Raw genomic sequence first — 6,277 nt, forward strand, 5'->3', positions numbered from 1 at the left:
TGCAGATATCCTTGGTCAAGCAGGTTCGCAAACAAGACAAACAGGATTTTGAATGAAGCCAAAAACAATGGCTCACACCTTCACTAAAGTAACTATCTTAGTTGGCAGCTGGAAAAAAGGATGAGGTTCAGTTGAATTCTAGGTGTGAAATTTTGCTAATACCAGGTAAATTAAAGAAAACTGGAGACTATCAGTCTACGAGAAACAATTCAAAGCCAAAATCAAAGTCAAAATTATGAGCTGAGGACACAATTGGAAAATAAAATGACAGGAATTAAAATTCACACCTCTATTGAAACCAAAGCATTTTGAACATCACAAAGGACACAATGTAATCAGATCTATGAGATGAACATAGAACAGTACAGCACAGAACAGGCCCTTCGGCCCTCGATGTTGTGTCGAGCATTGTCTGAAACCAAGATCAAGCTATCCCACTCCCTATCATTCTGGTGTGCTCCATCTGCAAGATTGTTCCACGTTTTTTAAATTTCTTTTTTTTATTCTTTCACGAGACGGCAAGTCATGTCAAAATGAATACTTAGTTGGATTAGAAGGTTGAGATCAAAGATACTTTTTACAATCAAAGTGAAAAATGTTACTTTACAATAAAGTCATAAAAACTAGATAACTGTTAGAAAAATATATAAACCTAGAGACCAGAACAGCAAGGTGATCCAGAACTCAGAGGGAGAGAGAGAGAAGCAGAGAAGGAACAAGAGAAGCAAGCAGAGTCAGCTCGGCCATGGGAAAGAGACAGAGCAAAGCAGCCGAGCTAACATAGCTAATACATCTAAGGAAGACTAGAATTTAAAGAGGAGGCAGAGTCAGCTCAGAGACAGCCAGCAGAGCCGGCTCTCATAGCTCGGTACATGGGAAAGATAGGACACAGCAACCGAGCACATCAGCGAATACAACTAAAGAAGACCAGATTTAAAGAAGATTGATTGAGAAGTTGGGCCTGAAGGTCCTTCAACCAACCAGAAGGATCCAGAAGCAAGATCTTTTTACTTTTCTGTAAAGACAGTGATTGCATCTTTTAAAAGAAAAAATATAATAATAAAATAACTTAATTTAATCTGAAATAGTGGTTATTCCAAAGTCTACTTTACTTACTTAGCAATGCGGGACCCAGGATCGATGCTACTAAGTGGTAAGTAGATGAAATCTTCGGTGAAGGTATGGGTTATACCGGGGGATAACTTGAAAACATAGTTTGACCTGAATAGCACCCACTGAAGCTTGCATCGGAGTCGGGGAGTGAGAATCCCTGATCATCATTTAGAATGTCGGCCCTTTTTGGTATAGGGGGAATTATAAGAATAGTGGTGAGTTTTTAAAAAAACACCCTTTAAGAGAAGAACTCTCTAACATCTCTCCTGAACGGTCTAGCCCTAATTCTCAGACTCTGCTCCCTAGGTTTAGAATCTTCAACCAGTGGAAATAGTTTATCTTTGTCTACCCTGCCTTTCTTTGTTAATAGCCTGAATATTTCGATCAGATCATCCCGTAACCTTCTAAATTCTAGCAAAAACAGGTCTAATTTGAGTAATTTCTCCTCGTCACTCAACCCTTGTAATCCAGGTATCATTTTTGTAAATCTACCTTGCACTCCCTCCAAAGCCAAAATATCCTCCCTAAGGTGTGGTGCCCAGAACTGCTCCCAGTGACTCCAAGAGGGGTCTAACCAGAATTTTGTAAAGCTGCAGCATAACCCCTGCGTCTTTATATTCCAATCCTCTCAATATAAAAGCTAGCATTCCATTAGACGTTTTGATTATTTTCTGCACTTATTCCTGGTATTTTAAGGATCTGAACCAAAGTCTCTTTGGACATCCTCTGTACCTAACCTCTTTCCATTTAGAAAGTACTGTGCTCTATCCTTTTTTGGTCCAAAATGGATAACCAGGGGCTGGCTTGTAATGCAGAACAATGCCAGCAGCGCAGGTTCAATTCCCGTACCGACCTCCCCGAACAGGCGCCGAATGTGGCGACTAGGGGCTTTTCACAGTAACTTCATTGAAGCCTACTTGTGACAATCAGTGATTATTATTATTACTTGCTTGCATTAAATTCAGTCTGCCACAATTTTGCCCATTCACCTACTCTCTCAGTATCTCCTTGCCATTTTCTGCTATCATCTAAGCTGCCTACAATGCTGCCTAACTTTGTATTATCAGCAAATTTGGATATATGACTTTCTATTGCCATCATCTAAGTCATTAATGAATAGTGTGAATAATTGAGGCCCCAACACGGATCCCTGTGGTACACCACTCGTTACCTCTTCCCAATTAGAGTAATTACCCATTATCCCCACTCTCTGTCGCCTGCTACTCAACCAATTTCCTAACCATGTCAATAATTTGCCTTCAATTCTGTTGTCTTCCACCTAAGTTAACAGTCTCTTGTGTGGGACTTTATCAAATGCCTTCTGGAAGTCCATATAAATGACATCCATTGACATTCCCCTGTCCACTACCTTAGTCACCTCTTCAAAAAATTCAATAAGATTAGTCAGGCATGATCTTCCCTCCACAAATCCATGCTGGCTCTCCCTGATCGATCAAAGGTTTTCAAAGTGTTCGGTGACTGGCACGGTAGCACAGTGATTAGCACTTCTGCCTCACAGCACCAACAACCCAGGTTCAATTCCAGCCTTGGGTCACTGTCTGTGCGGTGTTTGCACATTCTCCCCGTGTCTGCGTGGGTTTCCTCCGGGTGCTCCGGTTTCCTCTCACAATCCAAAGATGTGCAGGTTAGGTGGATTAACCATGATAATTTGTACCCTAAGTGTTCAAAGATGTGGAGGTTAGGTGGGGTTACGGGTATAGGGCAGGGGAGTGGGCCTGGATGGGGGGGCTCTTTCAGAGGGATGGTACAGACCCGATGGGCTGAATGGCCTCCTTCTGCAGTGTCGGCTTCTATGATTCTACTCCATCCCTGATTATAGACTCCAATAATTTCCCCACCACAGACGTTAGGCTAACCGGTCTGTAATCCACTGGTTTCCCCCTTTCACCCTTATTAAAAAGTGGAGTGATATGTGCAATTTTCCAATCCAGAGGGATGACTCCTGAATCTCGGGAACTCTGAAAGATTATAGTTGGGACATCTACAACGTGCTCCTCACTTCCTTTAAAACCCTCGGATAGAAACCGTCAGGCCCTGGGGATTTGTCACTCTTTAGTTCCATTAATTTCCAAGTTACTGATGCTGTATTTATAATAATAATCTTTATTGTCACAAGTAGGCTTGCATTAACACTGAATGAAGTTACTGTGAAAATCCCCTAATCGCCACATTCCAGCGCCTGTTCGGGTACACAGAGGGAGAATTCAGAATGTCCAATTCACCTAACGGCACGACTTTGGGCACTTGTGGAGGAAACCAGAGCACCCGGAGGAAACCCCCGCAGACATGGGGAGAACATGCAGACTCCGCACAGACAGTGACCCAAGCTGGAATCGAACCTGCGGCCATGGAGTTGTGAAGCAACAGTGCTAACCACTGTGCTACCATGCTGCCAAAAATTATTAAGTCTTTGCCCTCTATTGACTTAATTTTGGGGGGACTTCCGGCAAGTTATCCTCCATTTCTACTGTAAATACTGAGGCAAAGTAATTGTTTAACATGTCTGCCATTTCCCCATCATCACCGACAATATCTCGATTTTCAGCTTTTAGTGGGCCCACATTGCTCTTCACCATCCACTTTCCCTTTTAGGTAATTTGGACATTCTGAATTCTCCCTCTGTGTACTCAAACAGGTGCCGGAATGTGGCAACTAGGGGCTTTTCACAGCAACTTCATTGCAGTGATAATGTAAGCCTACTTGTGACAATAAAGATTATTATTATTATTTAATATAACAATAAAACATCTTACATAGATACATACATAGAAGATAGGAGCAGGAGGCCTTTTGGACCTTCGAGCTGCTCCGCCATTCATCACGATCATGGCTGATCATCCAACTCAATAGCCTAATCCTGCTTTCTCCCCATAGCCTTTGATCCCATTCTCCCCAAGTGCGATATCCAGCCGCCTCTTTAACATATTCAAAGTTTTAGCAGCAACTACTTCCTGTGGGAAGAAATGTCTCCTTATCTCTGTCTGAAATGGTTTACCCTGAATCCTCAGACTGTGACCCCTGGTTCTGGACACACATAATCTTCTTACTGATTTTGATGTTCTTTGCAAGTTTCTTTTCATAATCCTTTTTAGCCGCTCTCTTAAGCTGCTTTGTGACCCTTTGCTGGTCTTTGTATCTATCGCATTTTTCCTGATCTGTGCCAGGTTTTGCAATTTTGTCAGCCCTTTCTTTCAGATTTATTTGTCCCTAACCTCTGTAGTTGTCTATGACTTTGTTTTTTGTGAAGTGGAGCTTTTTCCTCTCAGGGGTATATACTCACTCTGTATCTCGTTAAATGTGTTTTTACAATATTCTCCACTGATCTTCAGTTTGACCCATGAACAGATCTTCCCAGTTTCCCGTGGACAGTCTCTGTGTCATCCCGTTAAAGTGAGCTCATTGCTCATAACTAAATCTAATATTGCCTGTCCCCTTGTTGCATCCAGAACATATTGCTGCAGGAAACTATCCCGGACACATTCCAGAAATTCACCGCCTTTCTGACAGGTACTTGTCTGCCTCTCCCAATCTCTGTGCAAGTTAAAACCCCCATTAATATTACTCGGACTTTGCTACACACTTGCCTAATTCCTGCCTTTATACAATCTGACACCTCAGAACTGCTACCAGGGAGTTGATGCACATCACCCATTACAGTGTGAGATCCTTTTTTGTTCCTCAGTTCCACCCCATTGGGTGCTTTACCCTCATTATATCCTCCCTCACCGTTGAGGTGATGGTATTTCTGATCAGTGAGGCTGCTCCACCCCCTCTGCCATATTCCCTGTCCCTCCTGTAGACTCTCTAACCAGGCATATTCACATCCCAATACCTAGCATCCTGCAGCCATGTCTCTGTAACAGCGACCACATCATAATCTGCATTTTGCACTAGCGCCTGCAGCTCATCCAATTTATTCCTGACACTCTGTGTATTAATCTATAGAACTCTTCATTGCGCGATACCCCCTGACCTGTCCCTCAGCACTGATATTCTATCTGCTTGTTTATTTTATTTCATTTCTGGTTCAACCTGTAAACTTCTTGTACTTTTGCCATTAGCTGCAGTTCCTGAAGTTTGGTTCTTGACTATTTCTTTACTCTCTGCCCTGGTTCTTGGAACTGTATTGAGTTCCACAAACGGGGACCAGACGGAACAGCACTCGTTAGGGAGGCCCCCAGCTGCATGCTCTTTGGGCAACGTGGTGCCTTGACACTGCTGGTGCTACCTGGGTACCCTGGCACTGCCACCTGGGTGCTGGCCTGGCACTGCCAAGGTGGCACTGCCAACCTGGCATTTGCGCTTGTGCGCGATTGGGACGGGGTGTCCTGTGTGGGTGTTGGAGTGAGAACCCTCCCGTAGTGAGTTTGGGCTGGATCGGGGGTCACTTCAGGGGCCGTAGAGACCAGGACGCCATTTAGAAATGTCTTCCCGATCTCTCGCTCTGCTGAGGAGTTCCGGCGAGTGGAGTTCCCCCAGTGTGCAAAATGAGGCTGTGTGTGGCCTCGGCTGTGCAGTCCCCGCTGAGGCCCCTTATACAAAGCGAGTCTTAGGCAGCACGAGTCACGTATATATAGCGTTGTGTTTTTCAGCGCTGTGAGCACCAGGAAACACGCAGCTAAACGGGCTTGCTATGGGACTGTGTTCCCATTAAGTTGAATCGCGCCCATTGTGAATAATTGTGGCCCCAGCACTGATCCCTGTGGTGTTCCACCAGTTGCAGGTTGCCATCTTGAAATTGCCCCTCTTCTCCAAACTCTGTCTTCATAGAATCCCCGACAGTGCAGAAGGAGGCCATCCAGCCCATTGAGTCTGCACCAACCCTCTGAAATCACACCTCCGCCAATTCCCCTCCCTATCCCCATAACCCCACCTAACTTGAACATCTTTGGAGAGTAAGAGCAATTTAGCATGGCCAATCCACCTAACCACATCTTTGGACTATGGGAGAAAACCAGAAGAAACCCACGCAGAAATGGGGAGAATGTGCAGACTCCACACAGACAGTGACCCAAGGCCAGAATTGAACCCGGGTCCCTGGCGTTGTGAGTCAACAGTCCCCTATCCATGCGAATATGCGACCTTCAAAACCACAGACTCTTATCTTGCTAAGTAGCCTTTTGTTCGGAACCTTCTTGAACAC

This window comes from Scyliorhinus torazame, chromosome 10 (genome assembly GCF_047496885.1).
Source record: "Scyliorhinus torazame isolate Kashiwa2021f chromosome 10, sScyTor2.1, whole genome shotgun sequence".
Classification (NCBI taxonomy): Eukaryota; Metazoa; Chordata; class Chondrichthyes; order Carcharhiniformes; family Scyliorhinidae; genus Scyliorhinus; species Scyliorhinus torazame.